Here is a 20,456-nt window from a genome sequence, read left to right on the forward strand (position 1 = left end):
TTGACATTAGATTTTAGCATATAAATTTTATGTTGAAAGTTTTCAGACATACTGTTAACTGCCCAATGTGTTCCCCTTGTCAATCCCTATACAGAGCCAATCTATCAAAACTGAGGAATTGCAATAGAGAAAGAGTAATTTACACAGACCCAGCTGTGGGGGAGACTGGGAATTTTGTTATTACCCAAATGAACCTCCCCAAGCATGTAGGGATCAGAATTTTAAGGATAATTTGATGGGCCAGTGAGTTGGGAGTTCTGATTGGTTGGGTTGGAGATGAAATCATACGGAGTTGCAGCCATCCTCTTGCTCTAAAGCAGTTCCTGGATGAGGGCCACAACACCAAATGAGCCAGTTCATCAATCCAGGTGGTGTCAGCTGATCCACTGAGTGCAGGATCTGAAAAAGATCTCAAACACTGATCTTAGGTTTTACAATAATGATGTTATCCCCAGAAGCAATTTGGGGAGGTACAGAATCTTGCAGCCTCCAGCTCCATTACCCCTAAACCGTAATTTCTAGTCTTGTGGATAATTTGTTAGGCCTTCAAAGGCAGTCTAGTCCCCAGGAAGGAGGTTTATTTTGGGAAAGGGCCATTGTCATCTTTATTTCAAAGGTAAAGCATAAACCCAATTCCTCCTAGAGTTAGTTTGGCCTACACCCGGGAACGAACAAGGACAGCTTGGAGATGAAAAACAAGATGGAGTCAGTTATGTCAGCTGTCTTTCACTGCAATAATTGTCTCAGTTGTAATGTTTGCAAAGATGGGTTCAATATACTTTAGTATAGTTTTCTTAATCATTATATTTGACTTTGTGTTGGTCCATTTTGTTTCTCACTAGTTATGTGAGCAAAAGTTAAGCCTTAGTTGTAAGCTGGAGTCTTCTCATCTGGCCATGATCATGCTGAGAATAAAGTGTAATAACACACTTTTTAGCACAGTGCTGACATACTGTAAGTGTGCAATATATGCTTACAATTATTATTATTAGCAATATTATTATCATTAAGGCTAGCAAAGTTCAAACTGATGAAGAAAACATAATAGCTTTGTACTGGAACCAATTATTAAAATAATCAATTTAATTGTCTATTGTGACCTTTAGGATATATATCATTTCTTAAAAGCAATACATTATATGCAGGATAAATACTTAGGATCAAATTAGCAATCTACCTAAAAAACCTTTCATTTCTCTTTGCTTAATGTTTCTGACTAATTTCTTGCTAAGGCAGTTAGTAAATTTGTTTTTATACAAATGTGTTGTTAGTGTAACATAATTAAGCTTTTGTCAAATGGTAAAAATAATTGATCAGAAAGATAAAAAAAATACAGCTTTGGCCACAATTTAGTGTGGTACTATACATTTTAAAAATGCACCAATGTAATCATTGCTGTATTTCCAAATATTTTTAACTTGTTATTATGCATATGTTAGAGATGCAAAAATATTTTCTAGGTGTTATTAATGACCTATGACTATTCCTGAGATCTTTCTTTTTCAATTTATAGCTTCTATGCCAGCAAAAAGTGAGGAATGAAAAATAACCTCATTATCTTTATGCAATTGCAATCACTGGGTTTTCCTACAGCCTTTTCCATCAAGTTTTCATCAAATATCTATTTCTCCTTGCTGAATATTTATAGGTATTTCATGAAAAACTAGATGTTTTAGGTTCATTCTTATACTCATAGACTTTATTAAAAAAGTTTTTGAAGAACTACCATCATTGCATAAAGAAATTAGATTAATAACATCAAATTGAAAATGAATGTTACAATAAAACACCAAACAGTTGAACTAATCATCTGTCATTATAAGAAAAAGCTCAACATAGTTATTCAAAAAATATAATGAAGCATGGTTTATTATGTATTTTGGCTCTAGTTATAGTTATTAATGTTGTAATAAAAATTAAAAACAGAAGAGCTAAATATAAGATCACTTGGTTTGATTATTACATATCAATATGCTGGGAATTAATCAAACTTCTAGTAGCATGATTATATTCAATGTGGAAGCTACCTTTCATCCTTACCTTGTTTTCTTAGTGTTCACTGTGTTCCACATCCAAAATCATAATCTAAAAATAATCTTACAAATAAGAACAGTTTAACTGAATGATCTTTATAGTAAATAAATTTTTTATCCTCTATTTTGAGGAGAGACATAAATATTAACTTACAAGTTTCAGTATGAATTATTATTATTATTATTTGAGATGGAGTCTCACTCTGTCACCCAGGCTGGAGTGCAATGGCATAATCTCAGCTCACTACAACCTCTGCCTCCCAGGTTCAAGCAATTCTCCTACCTCAGCCTCCTGAGTAGCTGGGATTACAGGCACCTGCTGCCACGCCCAGCTAATTTTTGTATTTTAGTAGAGATGGTTTCACCATGTTGGCCAGGCTGGTCTCAAAATCCTGACCTCAGGTGATCTGCCTGCCTAGGCCTCCCAAAGTTCTTGAACTACTGGCGTGACAGTATGAATTTTTAAAAACAGCTTCACTTAGTCTGACTCTTTATATTTTGTATATTTAATGTTATAACCAAGTCAAATAGTAGGATGCATAAGGGGCTATCCTTGATTAAATAAAAGGTATTCATGCTTATAATTATTTCTAGTAACAAAGAGAAAAAATATATATATCAAATATATATCAAATATTTTCTCTAACCACAACAGAACAAAACTAGAAATGAATAACAAAAATTTGGGAATATACAAAAAAATATTAAACAATATGCTACTGAATGACCAGTAAGTCAAGTAAAAAATTTAAAAGAAAATGAAATATTGTCTTAAAACAAGTTAAAATGAAAACATGACATACCAAAAACCTATTAGACACAGCAAAAGCAATACTCACGGGAAAGTTTATAGCTACAAGTGCCTACATTACAAAAGCAGAAAAACTTGAAACAAGCAATTTAATAATTCATCTTATAGAACTGGAAAAGCAAAAGAAAATCAAACTCTAGTAGAATAAAATAAATGAGAAAGGTCATAGCAGAAATAAAGTTGAAATGAAGAAAACAATACAAAATATTTTTGTAACTAAAAGTTACTTTTCTCTGCAAAGTAAGTACAATTGACAAATTTTTAGCCAGAATAAGAAAAAAAAAAGAGAGATTTAAATAAAATCAGAGATGAAAAAGGACACATGAAAACTAATATCTTAGAAATTCAAAGGATCATTAGAAACTACTCCGAGCAACTATATGCCAATAAATTGGAAACCTAGAAGGAATGGAAAAATTTCTATTAACATACAAGCTACCAAAATTAAATTATGAAGAAATCCAAAACTTGAATAGACCAATAGCAAGTAACAAAATAGAAGCCACAATAAAGTCTCCCAGCCAAGAAAAGTTCTGGAACTGACAGCTTCATTGCTGAATTCTACCACACATATAAAGAGGTAATAGCAATCCTACTCAAACTATTCCTGAAAATAGAGGAGGAGAGAATATTTTCAAAGTAATTATATAAGCACAGAATTAACCTGAAACAAAACCAAAGATATCTAAAAAAAAAAAAAAAAAAAAAAAAAAAACTGCAGGCTAATATCCCTGATGAACACTGATGCAAAAATCCTCAATTGAATACTAGCAAATTGAATTTAATTAACACATTATAAAATTATTCCTCATGACCAAGTCAGATTCATCACAGAAACGCAAGAATGGTTCAATGTACGCAAATCAATCAATGTGATATATCATATCAACAGAATAAAGGGAAAAACTATGGCCATTTCAATTGATGCTGAAAAAATCACTTTGTAAAATGGAATGTTTCTTCATGATTTAAGAAAAAAAATCAAAAAACTGACTGTACAAGGAACATACCTTATTAAAAGTCATGTATGAGAGACACGGTTATCATCATACCAAATGGAGAAAAACTCAAAGTATTTTCTCTTAGACATAGAACAAGAGGAGAGTGCCTTCTTTACCACTGTTATTCCAAATAGTACTCAAAGTCCTAGCTAGAGCAATCAGATAAGAGAAAGAAATGAAACACATCCAAATTAGGAAGGAAGAAGTCAAATTATCCTTGTTTCCAGAAAACAAAATTTTATGTTTAAACCTAAAGATATTGCACTACTATAACTGATAAACTCATTCAGTAAAGTTTCAGAATATACAGTGAGCATGCACAAATAAATAGCATTTCTATATGCTAACAGCAAATAGTCTGAAAAAGGAAATCAAAAACGTAATCCCAGGCTGAGTGCAGTGGCTCACACTGTAATCTCAGCAATTTGGGAGGCCAATGTTGGTGGATCACTTCAGGCCAGGAGTTAGAGACCAGCTTGGGTAAGATAGTGAGGCCTTTTTCTACAAAAAATTTTAAAAATTAGCGAGGCATGGCAGAACATGCCTGTGGTCCTAGCTACTTTGGAGACTTGGGTAGGAAGATTACTAGAGCCCAGGATATTGAGGGTTCAGTGAGTCATGACTGTACCACTGCAACCAAGCCGCAGCAACAATGTGAGACGCTGTATCAAAAAGTAAAAAAAAAAAAAAAAAAAAAAAGTAATCCTATTTACAGTAGGTACAAATAAAGCAAAATACCTGGAAATAAACTTAACCAAATAAGTGAAAGACCTCTATAAAGGAAACTGTTAAACATTGATGTAAGAAATTGAAAAGGACATATAAAAAAAGGAAAGATATTTTATATTTATGGATTAGAAGAATCAATATTATTAAAATGTCCATACTATCCAAAGCAATTTATAGATTCAATGCATTCCTTATTAAAGTGTCAATGACATTCTTCACAGATATAGGAAAAATTGATCCTAAAATTTATACAGAACCACAAAAACCCCAGAACATCCAAAGTTATCCTGAGCAAAAAGAAGAAAAATGGAACAATGACATTATGTGACTTCAAATTATACCACAGAAACAAAATTGTACTATAGAAACAACAACAACAAAAACAGCCTGTTACTGGGATAAAGGGAGACACATAGACCAATAGAACAGAATAGAGAACAAAGAAACAAATCCATACATCTACAATAGACTCATTTTGACAAAGGTGCCCAGAACATACATTGGATAAAGGAAAGCCTCTTCAATAAATGGTGCTTGGAATATAGTTCAGAAGAAAGTAGACCCCTATCTTTCACCATATACAAAAAGTAAATCAAAATGGATTAAACACTTAAATCTAAGACCTCAAACTATGAAATCACTAAGAAAACACTGAGAAAATTCCAGAAGACATTGGTCTAGGCAAAGATTTCGCACAGCAAAGGAAACAATCAACAATGAAGAGATAACCTACAGAAGTAGAGAAAATATTTGCAAAGTATCTATTGCATGAGGATTAATAACTGACATGATTTGGCTGTGTCCCCAACCAAATCTCATCTTGAATTCCCATGTGTTTTTGGAGAGACCTGGTGGGAGGTAATTGAATCATGAGGGCAGGTTTTGCCCATGCTGTTCCTGCATTAATAAGCCTCCCGAGATCTAATGGTTATTATAAGGGGGAGTTTTACTGCACAAGCTCTCTCTTTGCCTGCTGCCATCCATGTAAGACATGATTTGCTCCTCCTTGCTTTCACCATGATTGGGAGGCTTCCTGAGCCACATGGAACTCTAAATAGAATTAAATCTCTTTCTTTTGTAAATTGCCCAGTCTTGCATATGTTTTATAAGCAGTGTGAAAACAGACTAATATTATAACCAGTATATATAAGGAGCACAAACAACTCAGTAGGAACAAAATCGGATAATTCAATTAAAAATGGCCAAAAATCTGAATATATATAAAAAAAACCCATAAAAATGGCAACATGTATATGAAAAGTTGCTCAACATCACTGATTACCAAAGAAATGTAAATGATAACTACAATGAGATAATATCTCACTCCAGTAAAAATGTTTTTTATCCAAGAGTAATGAATGCTGATGAATGAAGGCAGTAATGAACGCTGGTGAGGAGGAAGAGAAACGAGAATGCTAGTACACTGCCGAGGGCAATACAAATTAGTTCAACAACAATAGAGCAATTCCAGTGCTGGGTATATATCCAAAAGAAAGAAAATCAGTATCTTGAAGAGATATTTATTTTCCCCTCTTTATTGCAGTGCTATTGACAATAGGTAAGATTTGGAATCAACCTAAGTGTCTGTCAACAGATGAATGGATAAAGAAAATGTGGTATATATACACAATGGAGCACTACGTATCTATAAAAAGAAATGATAATTTGTCACTTGCAAGAACATTAATGAAAGTGGAGGTCATCATTTTAAGTGAAAAAAGCCAGGCACTGAAAAAGAAACCTCATATAGTCTCACTTATTTTAGGGAACTGAAAATCAAAACAATTGAACTCATGGAGATAGGGAGTAGAAAAGCAATTCTACTTTCCAGAGGCTGGGAAAAGTAGTGGGGGCATTGGGAAATGGGAATGGTTAATGTATACAAAAACTAGTTAGATAGAATGAATAAAATCTAATAGTTGATAGCACAACAGGGTGAATACAGTTAGAAATAATTTATTGTAAATTTTTGAATAATTCAGGGAGTGGAATTGTAATGTTCATAACACAAAGAAATGAATGCTTGAGGTGAAACACCATTTACACTGATGTGATTATTATACATTGTATGCCTGTTGTATCTCATGTACCCCATAAATATATTTACCTACTGAACTTGTAAAAATTAAATCTTATAAATAGAAAAATGCAGTTCCTAAATGTTAAGAAAGAAAAGAAAAGAAAAAAAGAAAGAAAGAAAACAGGAAAGATTCCAAGGAACAAGAGAAACATTTTGAAGGAGTTCATGAAAAATCCTAATTCAAGCCATAGCTGCCTCTCATGTGTAATCAGAAATCAATACAATGAGCTATATGCTTTTAGACTCTGAGTTTAGATAATTTTTTTTATGTTGGCATTGTGTCGATTTAAAGAATGAATAAAGTATTTGTCTTTCTAAGGATTTCTTTCTAAGTAACAATAGAATCAAGTAGGTGAAGATAGAGTTAGAATTCCATAGAGAGAAAGGGCCTGGAATTTTTTCAATATAATATTCTCAATATTCTCATATAAAAAGTAATATTATAATCAGATAACAAAAATGGAGTTACGGAAAAGCCAATGCTGAATGGTGTGTGTGTGTGTGTGTGTGTGTGTGTGTGTGTGTGTGTGAGATTCACTTTATTTTTAAAAGGTTAAATGAAACCATACCAAGCAATTTAATCTGGTATTTCCCATCGCTATATTTGCATAAGTAAAATTTCTTATGTGACATTTTCTTTTGAAAAGTTGGCAATCCTCAACGTATTTTGAGTGACAAACTCAGAATAGGACTTGTAAGTCAGGACTTTTAGCTATCATAGAAAGAGTACTTCTTATTTTCTATTAATGGTACTGGCAGATTTATGCTTGAAAGTTATGACAACATTGCCTTCAGAAGTGGCTACGTACATTTATGAAGCATAAATTTATGAGATGTCATTGACTGGGGTTCATAATTAATTCTTTATAACATTAAAATGGATTTAGTCACAAAGCAGTGGTAAAAACCCTTTTGGTAAATTCCTCATATTTGACTCAAATAGCTATCTCTCTGTGTTGTTTAAATTAGATCATCTACACATACATTGTGCATTTAATAAAAGTCAGAAAAAGGGAAGGAAATTATTACATTAAATGTAAAAATGTCTTCCAAGCTGTTGTGATTACTCAGATGGAACAGCTCTAAAATATAACACTTTACTTAAAAGTAGTTATTTTTATTTACAACATTTTAATCTCCAAGATACAGGTATAAAATGATGGATCAAGAGCTATATATGGCTGACACTGTCTTTTACTTTACTCACACTGTAGAGTATTTAAAAACAAAATGGACTTAGCTACTTTTATAAAAACCTGGATCTTCTATATAAAGATGTAGTCTTACAGCTTGCCTTGACACTTCATAAAACTTGGCCCTGTCAGCACATCCACACTTTCCCAGAACATTGTAGCTCTTGTGCTTTTGGATAAGAAACCAAGGGGCCAGTTTGGTACATTCCCCATTACTCCCTGTTGTCATGGCAGCACTTAGGTCAAGTTGCAGGGGCTGTCCACATTACCCTTCCACTTCTATGTCTCCCATAGCAGAGGTAAGAGAAAAGCAAACTACCACTTCTTATCTATTTCAGAAGTGGGAAGAATAAAAATTGACCCAGAGGGCTACATGTTTCAAGAAAAGATAAGGAGTGCTTTTTTCCCCCTGTGACTGTTTTTCCACCTGTCATATTTCAAGCATTCCTATTACCTGCCTACCCCTTCTAGGCATTTGACTCTGCAAATCCGGCTTTAAGCAGTAACTCATGGTAACAGGGAGAAGTGCATCATAAATATTCTCAAAAGTTCGTTATTATATATCTTGCTCCCAAGGGAAGCAGAAGTGATAAAAGGTTTTATTAGAGGAGACAGGCGCATCTCTTCCTACTGTTCAGTGCATGCTATTTTTATTTTTTTCACAAAATTGAATAAAAGCCCCCTGGCATGTGAATCCTATGAAGTAGGATATCTGATTAAAAAAAAAAAAAATTCTCCAAACTATTCAAAATTGTCGCTTACAGAAAAGTTTTGCTCAGTTTCCATTGTGAATCTCATAATGCATTAAAATGCTTACTATTAGTGATTAATAATAGATTACTGCCTATGGATTTCCAGGCTACTTTAACAAGATATGTCACTTTCCCCATGGCCCTCTCCTATCACTCACAATGGTAGGCTCAGTAACAATGAAGTATATGAAGAATAAAAAATACTTAATAAAATAATACTTAAATGCTCTACTACAACATAATCCTATAAACATTTATAGAAATTTGAAAGGAGAACGTATATAAATACATCATTATGAGATGAAAAAGTGTTTATGCTGTGGTTTTGTGCGTATCACAGAATCGTTTGCATTACTGTAGTCTTGCAAATATTCCAGAGCCAGAAAAGTGATGCTCTGCATCATATTCAGAGTCTTGGAAATATCTATCACTCTGATAATTCAATTAAATGCCATTTGCTTTTAATAATCTGCAAACCCAGTTAACATGTGAGCATAGGCATTGCTGGGATACTTGACAAGATAATTTTCCTAAAACTGAAAATCTGAGGAAGAGAATCTCAACCATGGTAATATCACAAAATCAGAGATGTCTGCTAAAATTGAACTACCTTTCATTTCTTAATTTGTTCGTTTAACAAATATTTGTTTGCTAAATGTTCTGCCAGGCATTCTCCTATGCACCAAATTATAGAGGCAAGTAAAGAGAGCCTAAATGCCTTCATTTAGTGACTTATGCCTTACAGTGGTAGAAGACATGAGGAACACAAGCTGAATAATTAATCAACAGGAAAAACAAAAGCTAGTTCAAGAGTACTCCCACTTGGGTGCACACCTGCAGAGATTTAAAATTTACCAAAATCTATATCCCAGCCCTAGATAATCCAGGGCGAGATTTGAATGTTTGAAATGTAAAGCCCTGTGTGACTCATATATGCAAGGAAGAGCAAGAACCACTTGCCTGGAGAAGTGCATTAACTAGAAAATTAAAATTAGGCCGGGTGCTATGGCTCACACATGTAATCCCAGCACTTTAGGAGGCTGAGGCAGGCAGATCACCTGAGAGGTCAGGAGTTTGAGACCATCATGACAAACATAGCAAAACCCTGTCTCTACTAAAAACATAAAAATTATCTGGGCATGGTGGAGGACTTCTGTAATCCCACCTACTTGGGAGGTTGAGGCAGGAGAATTGCTTGAACCTGGGAGGCGGAGGTTGCAGTGAGCCCAGATGGCGCCACTGCACTCCAGCCTAGGTGACAGATTCAGAAAAAGGAAAACAAAGAAGAAAGGAAAGAAGGAAGGAAGGAAGGAAGGAAGGAAGGAAGGAAGGAAGGAAGGAAGGAAGGAAGGAAGGAAGGAAGAGGGGAAGGGAGGGAAATTAAAATTGAATGACTAGATGATGTAGTTAGAGTGGAATGCATTTAAACTGGCAGTTTAATGACAAAGGGCAGTTATGTAAAGATAAAGGTAAAGAACATGCCAGACAGAGGAATCCAGGCAGAGGAAACAGGTTCCAAGACAAGGATGAGGTCAGTGTCTTTGAGGAATGAAGGAAAGTCGAGTATACCTAGAGCAAAAAATAAATAAATAAATAAATAAATAATTTAAAAAATGATGAGATTCAAGAAATAAGAAGGGGTGTGTAATGCTCTTAAGCCAGGAATGTGATGAATTTTTGAATTTATAGAAAGCCTTTGCAAGTTTCTACGTAAGTGATATTAATCTCATTTATTGTAGTTTAAACACTAATTTGATTTCATAATTCATTATAAGGATACTTTACATTAAATTTTTCTCTAATCAAAAATCATGGCTCTATCTTTGATTTACAGTTAATTTAAAGTAAGGGTTATTTTATTAAGCATGACTAAAGAAAAAACAATAACTTGAAAAAAAGCTTGCTAGAGAGAAAACAGAACCTCTACATAGTATTCATTATAAATAATAAATGCATATTTTATCAGAATATCAGAAGAAATCCCAGTTTCTGCATTTCTAAAATTAATTGACTGGTCCAAGCATCACCTTAAGATATGTTGAAGGTTTCCCAGAATTGAAGGTGTCTAAACTTTATTAGAGAAGGGATACAGTTGGATAGAAATGCAAAGAATGTCTGGAGGAACAGTAAAGAGCCTAAAGATGGCTTGCAAGAGATTAAAGAAGTTTAAAATAAAATTAAGAATTTAAAATATTCACATGTCAAAGACAAACATATGAGCTGCAATTAGTTAAAGGAAAAGATTGGAAATAAGTAGTAGAAATTTAGTGTGGGCTGAATAAGGTGAAAGAGGAGATTAAAATGCTATAGATAGATTGAAAAAACCTTGAGTGACCTATATATTGAGATTATATTTTTAGCTCTTGTTATAATATCTGTATCAATTCAGATACTTCACGTATCTACTATCTTGTACTAAAATTTGTAGATTATTTGATTCATTTTACTTCTTGTTATTGTTCCTAGTATTTTTAAAGAGTGTGTGTGTGCATGTGAATCTGTGTGTACATGCATGTGTGTGTGTATGTGTCTCAAGCACCAATGTCCAACTTAACTCAGTTGAACATCTTAATCTTATTGTGGGACAAAAACCACACTTTCCTCTAGATTATATCTAGGACAGAAAGTTGATTTCATAAAAGTTGTGACATAATAAATTATGTTTCTGCCACTTTTATTTCTCTTTCTTCCTCATTGAACATTGAGTTCCAAAACAGCAAAATGAGCATTATATTTAAATTATTGTTATCAGAAGGAGAGTGGTATGGTATATAAATATTTGCAGCAAGGATTGTATAGCAATGATTCATATTTCAAGGTTTTGTCCAGAGTTCTGACATTTATGAGCTATGTGACCACCAGCCAGCTAATTAATTAATCTGTACATATTCCAGATTAATAGTAAGCAGTAGAATTAAACCTATAAAACACATTCTATCATTTGCTTTCAATAATTTCACAGTCAATTTCACCAGGATTATGGTTTATAATATTTTGTGAAACTATTTGACTTACGAAATTTCAGCACAAATCCAACAGAGAACCAAATGTATTAAGGATGTAACTTAAATTCTAAAATACACAGTTAAGGATGGGAACGATGGCTCATGCCTGTAATCCCAGCACTTTGGGAGTGTGAAGTGGGCAGATTGTTTGAGTCCAGGAGTTTGAGACAAGCCTGGACGACTTGGTGAAACCCCTGTCTCTATAAATTTAAAATAAATAAATATATATACATTAATAATTATAATAAATACAGTTAAAATATGATACTGTGCCATTTTTATTACAATTCACTAAATCTCAGTAACAGATAACTTCAGTAGAAAACATTAACTAGTATGTGTAAAACTCTTTATTTAAGATTTTGATAACTGAGATTAGACAAAGGTTTCACAGTTACATTTACAATAACCATTTGCTAAAATGAATAATGTATTAAAATAAGTGGACATGATAATCAGCCAACTAGCTGTGACCACCACAATATAGTTACAATTATTTTGAAGAATTATTTATTATGTGTCTAGGGTGATATAGATAATGTTTTTATCATTGGTGGATTTTCTTTACTTTTTTCTTTATTAAGAAAAGTGCTGGCCGGGCGCGGTGGCTCAAGCCTGTAATCCCAGCACTTTGGGAGGCTGAGACGGGCGGATCACGAGGTCAGGAGATCGAGACCATCCTGGCTAACACGGTGAAACCCTGTCTCTACTAAAAAAATACAAAAAAACTAGCCGGGCGAGGTGGCGGGCGCCTGTAGTTCCAGCTACTGGGGAGGCTGAGGCAGGAGAATGGCATGAACCTGGGAGGCGGAGCTTGCAGTGAGCTGAGATCCGGCCACTGCACTCCAGCCTGGGCGACAGAGCGAGACTCTGTCTCAAAAAAAGAAAAAAAAAAAAAAAAAAAAACTCTAAATGATGAATTGATGGGTGCTGACGAGTGGATGGGTGCAGCACACCAACATGGCACAAGTATACATATGTAACAAACCTGCACGTTATGCACATGTACCCTAGAACTTAAAGTATAACAACAACAAAAAAAGAAAAGTGCTTAATTACAAATGAATGACACATTTATGAAATTAGAGCTTTGTACTTTTCCTCCAAAGTCTTTATTTTAAAAATAATTGTATATTAATTAAATGAGTAAATACAAAGTGACTATAAATACTACCTGGTTCTGATGTTAGCTTGCAGGTAGGGCTAAATGAAATAAATATGTCAGTCTAAACATAATCTTAATCCTCACTTAGCATCAGTGACTCATTGCTTTCCATACCTCATAATGATTTCTGCTGAGAAACCTCAGAGGTTTTGTTAACATACCACAGGGTGAGAGTTTTACATTTTAAGTAGAATCTCCTTTAGCTTTGTTCCTAGGACAGTTTGATTTCTCCCACTCCTAGCTCTCAACATGTCTGTGAGGGCATCTCTGAACTGTGTACTTTTTTTGTGTGGTGCTTTAATTGATCCACTCCTGATCATATAGTTAGTAAATTTTATCCGAAGTCTAGTGGCACTGAATCTGTAACTACTTCAATGCAACAAATAACTGGTGTTTATTTTTATATTATTTAAAATAATAAATTGATTTAATTACTCAGTTTAAGAAATAGAATCATTCAAATAAGAACTGGAATTAACTAACAGCACCATTTACCAGAAATATTGGTGAACACTGGTTTCTTTGACAATTGAGTGTCTCTCTCTCCCTCAATTGCACTAAGTTTCAAAAATTGAGAATCCAGTTTTTGAAGACCTTACATGGTAACAAATTTGGAAAGGGACATTTGGTGCAAATGTACACTTGAGGCAAAATAGAACAATCTTGTTCTCATTTAAAATTTATGTTTTATATTCATAGGTAAGGTTAGGTTTCAGCTCAAAATCTAGTACTATTTAAACACTACATTGAAAGTTACAGGTTGTTTCGCTACTTTTTATTTTTAATTAAAGCCAATGGATAATTTATTCAATGTGTCAAATATACAAACATTATTTAACAATCAAAATGTGGTAATGACTTTTCCCTCTGGAAACAGATATGGGAATATGAAGCTCATGGCAAGTCCTTAGAGTTTCTATCCTCCCAGCAGGATGACATTTTGCAAAATTTATAAATATGCAATGCCTTTCCAAATATTTGTCATTGGTAAATAAATTATGTTGGTTAATATCATATCTAATAAAATATTTATTTCAAACATCAGGAGGCATGGTTTCAGCTAAGACTTTAGTTAAAAATCTATGGGTCAGTAGCTTGATATATTCTCTTTCATCAAAAAGAATAATGAATTGAGTCACAAACAGTAGGACACAGGTTGAAAACCTGCAGTGAAAGTATCTTAATTTGTCCAGCCCTCATGCTATTAACCTAATTACCATACAATTTAAAGTTAATAATAAATACAAGCTTAAATGAGATCAGACTAAAATGTGGGCAGTTATACCAAGAATGTTAATAGAAGACACACTGAGTTTCATCAATTAATTTCAATTTCATCTTACTTGCCCTGAAACTCTCAAATTGAAATAGATTGAATCTCAAATTAAAGAGAATATAATTTCGAATAGAGTACACAATAAGACCATAATATAATTCATTCCTTCCCTTGTTGCCACAGTATAGTTCTATTGAGGAGAAATTCCTAGCACAGTTTGAATTGCAGGTCATGAAGTATTAGAATGACATATAACAGAGAAGGGATTAAGATTTATTCTCTGAAAAACAAAGTTTTAGACCCTTATTTACACATCAGCAGAATACCTGGCTTTATTTGCTATAAATTTTACTTTAATGAAAAGCTTTGCTTGATTTCATGGAAATAATATACTTGGCACTTAAGGGTATGTATGACCTTTCCAGTATTTTAAATATGAGAATAACTCTGTAAAAAGTAGAATTTCAGAATGTGGACATAACCCAATAATGATAGTGTGGTTTCAATTCCTTTTTTTTTTTTTTTTTTTTTTTTTTTGTTGAGACGGAGTCTCGCTCTGTCACCCAGGCTGGAGTGCAGTGGCCAGATCTCAGCTCACTGCAAGCTCCGCCTCCCGGGTTCACGCCATTCTCCTGCCTCAGCCTCCCGAGTAGCTGGGACTACAGGCGCCACCACCTCGCCCGGCTAGTTTTTTGTATTTTTAGTAGAGACGGGGTTTCACCGTGTTAGCCAGGATGGTCTCGATCTCCTGACCTCGTGATCCGCCCGTCTCGGCCTCCCAAAGTGCTGGGGATTACAGGCTTGAGCCACCACGCCCAGCCTCAATTCCATTTTTAAAAAAATTTAGACTGCTTCCATATTATTAGCAAAGTAGAAAATATTTAGAACTCTTAAGAATCACACAAAAAATGCATGCTGAAATTTCTTTAAATGAAATAATTTTAATAACAATCTGAAAAAAATGCATATAAATAATTGAGATCTAGACAGGCAATTAAAAAGCTTTGGAGATAGTGTCTTGAAAAGAGGTAGAGTTTTATTAACTGCTAATTTGAAGAACTATTATTAACATGACTCTCCTCTGACATCATTAGTTCCACACCACATTTTGAGTTAGTAATTCAACATAGACAGCTTTTATTTTCAAGTCATTATCACAGTAATGTACTACTGGCAAAGAGATCCATAAGAAGTTCAGAAAACTGAATGAGCTACCACTGCAGGTAACTCATAAAAATAAATCTAATATAAGAAAAAGAATGTCAACAAATAAAGTATATTTTCAGAACAAAGTGTTATGTGCTATTTTATAATTCAATTTTCTTGCAATAATGAGTTTTCTAACATTTGAAATTTATCAGTCAACAATTATAAATATAACAAGTCTTATTTGTTTAATGAATTCATAAAATGTAAAGGCTTCTTTTCTCTGCATTATTAAAAAAAAAAGCTTTTTATGGCAATTCTATTAGTTTTCTACTACCGTGTATCAAATCACTGCACATTTAGATGATTAAAAATCACAGATGTATTATCTCAGTAGGTCAAAAGTCAAGCTTAGGTCTCAGAAGGTGAAATCAGGTGTCAGCAAGCTGCATTCTCATCTGGAGTTTGGGTCTCCCTTCCAAGCTCATTCAGGTTGTTGCCAGATTTCAGTTCCTCTAAGACTAAAGTTCCCATTTTCCTGCTGAATTTGGGTCAGGTATGGCTCTCATTTCCCAGAGGCCACCCTCAGGTCATAGTCCCCTTAAAACAGGACATTTTATTTCAATGTCAGCAAAATAATCTCTTTCTCCCACTTTAAATCCCTTGCTTCAGAAGGCCCAGTTCCTTGTAAGGACTTACCTATATAGGTCAACTGCACCAAGAAAGATTTCTCTTTTGAACTCAGTGCTAATAAATATGGGACCTTAAACACATCCATGAATCCTTTCACTTTAGTTGTGTAATATAAGTTAACCATGAGAGAGAAATCCATCATATTCCTTTCCTCCTCATACAAAAAGTAGAGTATTAGACATACATGGACATTAGAAAGGGAGAATCAAGCATGAGAGCCAGCTTAACATTCTGACCGCCACAGGTACTTATAATAATTGTATTGTAAAGTTTTGCAAATTCATAAACACCATAGCTTAAAGTGTCTTCAATCATTCATTCTGGTGGTTTAAAAAATACATGCTTTTTTCAACTCATATATTTTTCAACTCATATATATTTTCAACTCAAGATAAAAAAGTACTTTATCTTTCTTGTATATCAGGTGTTACTGTAAGATTTCCTTTTCAGAAAAGTATTTTTAAATTATTGATTTTATCTGTCTCTAAGGATGTAGAGATGGGAGGTTACAAAGTTGTCCAGAATAGAAAAAAAGAAATAATGCAAAACAAAAAAAATTAAAATTTAATTAAATGAAAAACAAAAAACAATATTGTCCAGAATGACTACACTGAATAATGGTAGAACTAGGAGGGCCCCCATATCTCTGACACTTCAGTGTTCTTACTTCTTCTAAAATATATCACAGATTATTTTAATTGATATATGCATAACAAGGATTAGAAAATCATAGCTACCAGATTTACAAATCAGAAACATTAAACGAACATTTATTTTAGAGTAGTTAAAATACATTTTCTAATTTGAATTCCAGCTCTGTCACTAAGTGTGAACTTGAGCAAATTCCCGAACCACTCATTGCTTCAGTATTTTTATACTGCTAAAAGAAAAAAAAAAAAAAAAAAGGAAAGCAATAATACCTAACTCTTGAAGAACTGAAATGACTGAAGGAAAGATATATATGTAAAGCATTTATATTTGTCACTCACTTAAAATTTGCATTTTTATTGTTGTTATCCTTATTGTAATTATTAGTTTTTAATAGTTGTCCATTTCCCATCATACTTGAAATCTTTATAGGTTCATAAGACGAGTGGAAGAGGAATGGGCTAAAGCTTAGTTTTAGAAGTTGAAATAAAAACACAAAGTATATATCACTAGAATATAAACCTATAAGAAATGGATTTTTTTGTTTTTGTTTGTTTGTTTAGTTCACTGCTGTTTGCTGTCTATAAAATGGTGCCTACTATATTTTTGAATGAATACATGATAAAAAGTGAAGTTATACAAATAAAAGTTTACTTGCCTTTATCATGAAGAGCTACCTAAAAATATTTAAACTTACAGATTTGATAAAACAGGGAATCAATTTCTGTAAATAAATATAAACACAAGTATATATTTTCAAGCTAAACTGTTGGCATCAACTGAAATCTAATATCATTTTCTCTCTTCTTTTCTTTTCCTCCAATGATGATACAATCCAACTGCCACTTATTAGAAATTTAAATACTGTATTCACTTCTATGGGTTTTTTCCTAAGACTACATATGAAATATCAATTGAGATGAAATTTATAATAAATGAAATTTATATAAATGATTAAACAAGTGTAACTATTTTTAATGTAATGCTTTCTTAGGTGTCAGCAATTCAATCCCAATAGTATACTGTACTTTCCATCTAGATCTCCCAAGGAAATGTCAGTTTTCAAATTTATCATATTTTTTTCAAGCATGCTATATCTCTTGCTGTGTGTTTTAATTCTGTTAATAATATAGACGCTGATATCCTTCTAGGAACTGGTGTCTGTCATTTTTCTTCTCTGCTATGTATCTAGTAGTTAACAAAGTAACTTCCAAATATCACTACTTAATAAATATTTGCCAATTGAGTGAAAGCTAACATCATCCTAGTCAATTAAAGTGGCATTCCTCCAACTCTGACATTTGTATCCAATCCTTTCTACTTATTCCATTTTCTTCACCCATTAAGCTATTCCATGATCCCGACACTTTTTTCTCTACCTATCACCACCCACCTGTCTTTACTGATTTTCTTTTCTATAAAATATTTCATCTAGAACAGAGATCAAAATTTAAAGTTTTTAACACATTTTTTAAAAAGTATAATTGTCCTTCTTTTACGTAGCTAGCTAATTCATTTTACTTAGGAGCTCCCATTACCAATGACAGTAGATGATGAACAGAAGGAAAGGTCTATAAACTTGCCAATTAGAGGACTCTAATTACACAGGGTCAAAGACACTTTTTAAGATAGTTTACTAGGCCCATATACCTCCTCTCATGACTTAAGGCTCCAGGGGTTGGGGGTGATCTTTTCTCCCCTCCCATCTGGGAATGGTGGGTGACTAGGAAAACAAATCCATGTTAATGTTAGGAGAAGCTTTGGAAATAACTATTGTCCAATGTGTCACTGCTGGCCCCTGCATCAGTGTCACCTGTTACACTCACAATTCAAATTAGTCTCTACTGACGTGGTGGTCCTTACCTGCCTTACGGAATGATGCTTTCATCTGTGGGTGAGCAATTGGAGTTTCCATTGCCTCGGTTTCTAGGACTGCCCTCTCCGTAGTAGTCTTTGCTAAAGTGATCCTCCCACTTCAGCCAGTGGAGTAGCTAAGACTGCAGATGTGCACCACCATGCCTGGCTTTTTTTTTTTTTTTTTTTTTTTTAATTTTTGTAGAGACATACTGATGTTGCCCAGGCTGCTCTCAAACTCCTGGGGTCCAGCGATCCCACTACTGTGGCCTCCTGACGTGCTGGGAGTACAGGTGTGAACCACTGCCCCTGGCTTCAGTGGACTCTTCACATCAGGCATCTTCAGTCTGTTCAGCAGTCCAGACCAGAAACCTAGCATAAGCTCTTCACACACAAGGGCTCCAAAGTCCCTTACCGCTTTCTAGGACCCAGGCTATATTGTGTTATTTTCTCTAAGTATGTCTGAAATGTTCATTTAGTATATCCCTCAAATGTGGCTATCCTCAGGCTCTCTGATGATCTTAAAATTATTACCATGATTAATAAAAATCTGCTCTGAAAAATGTGTCCTCTTTCTAGGCTCTGTGAGATCCAGCCCTTGAATATGTTATCAGGTACCTCTAAAACCTATAACTGACCCCACCCAAGCTTGCCAACCTGGCCACACAGGAGAGGTTTTGGAGGCTCCTCACATTCATTGGTATGTTCTCTGCTTAAGCCATAGCTGTTTAATTATTTTACATAGAGGTTTTTTTTTTTTTTTTGCCCCTCCTATTAGCATTGGCTCAAGCTTCAAGTACTATACATTGCTGAATAGAAGTGGTGAAAATAAACCACCATATTTCTGATTTCAAGGGAAATTTTAAATCATTCAATAGGCCACTTGCTTTAACTTTTTAATAGGTAACTTTGTCACATTAAGTTCCTTTCTGTTCCTACTTTGTGTGATTTATTTATTTATTAAGTCATGGACAGATACTGAATTTGATTGCATACATTTTCTGTATCTATTAATATAGTCCTTTTTATTTGTACCTTTATTTTGTGTATGTGGCTAAGTTCATTAATAGATTTTCAAATATTTTAGTCAACTTGCATTTCTGGGATAAACCAAAATTGGTCACGATGTCACATTATAATTTTTATATGTTACTAGATTAATTTGCTAATATTTGCTATATGATTTTTATATTTATGTTAACAGTTTGTACTGTCATGTTATTTTATTTTTGTGTAATTTGCCTCCTGGATTTTGGTATCAAGTTTATTATGACATTATTAAACTAATTTGAGAATGTTTTCTTATTTTGTATTTTCAGGTAAGTATGCCTATGATGGGTGATATTATTCTCTTAATTTTGATAGGATATCTTTGCAAAACCCTCTGAGCTCACAGTTTTTGTGAGAGAGTTTTTAGTTTGAAATTCAAAATTTGTAATATATGTATAATTTGGCATGACTTCTGTTTCTTCTTGTGTCATGCTTATAACTTGTATTTTGTTCAGAAATTTGATAAAGCAATTTGATGTTCAATTTTATTATTAGTTGTTAATAACTCCTTTATTCAATGATTGTAAGATAAGCAAAAATGTGACCCTCTGAATTCCTGATTATTGTTATTTTTATCTTTTTTTCTTATTTAGTCATAGAAATTTATTGAAATTATTAGTCTCTTAAAATAACTAACTTTTAAATTTTTGATTATTTCTAGTATATGTTTGTTTTCAGTTTCATTAATTGCTACATATTTATTTGTCTATATCTCTCCTAATATCTTTGAATTTTATCTGGCTTTTTGGTCCTAGTTTCTTGATCTAATGATTAATTACTTAATTAATTCTAAAGCTCTATTTATTTCTATCAATAGTTCTCTCAGTTGCTGAGAGAGATGTATTGATCCTCATGCAATGACTATAGCTTTCTCTAGTTTTGTTTATATTCTTGTTTTATTAAACTTTTATATTTTTAAGAAATAGTATTTCATCTATACATTTCAAAGTTTTCTTTCCTTTAGTTCATACATTTTGTCTTAAAATTTTTTAAATCCAGTCTGATAATCTGTTCTTTTTA

This window comes from Trachypithecus francoisi, unplaced genomic scaffold (genome assembly GCF_009764315.1).
Source record: "Trachypithecus francoisi isolate TF-2019V2 unplaced genomic scaffold, Tfra_2.0 Lachesis_group0, whole genome shotgun sequence".
NCBI lineage: Eukaryota > Metazoa > Chordata > Mammalia > Primates > Cercopithecidae > Trachypithecus > Trachypithecus francoisi.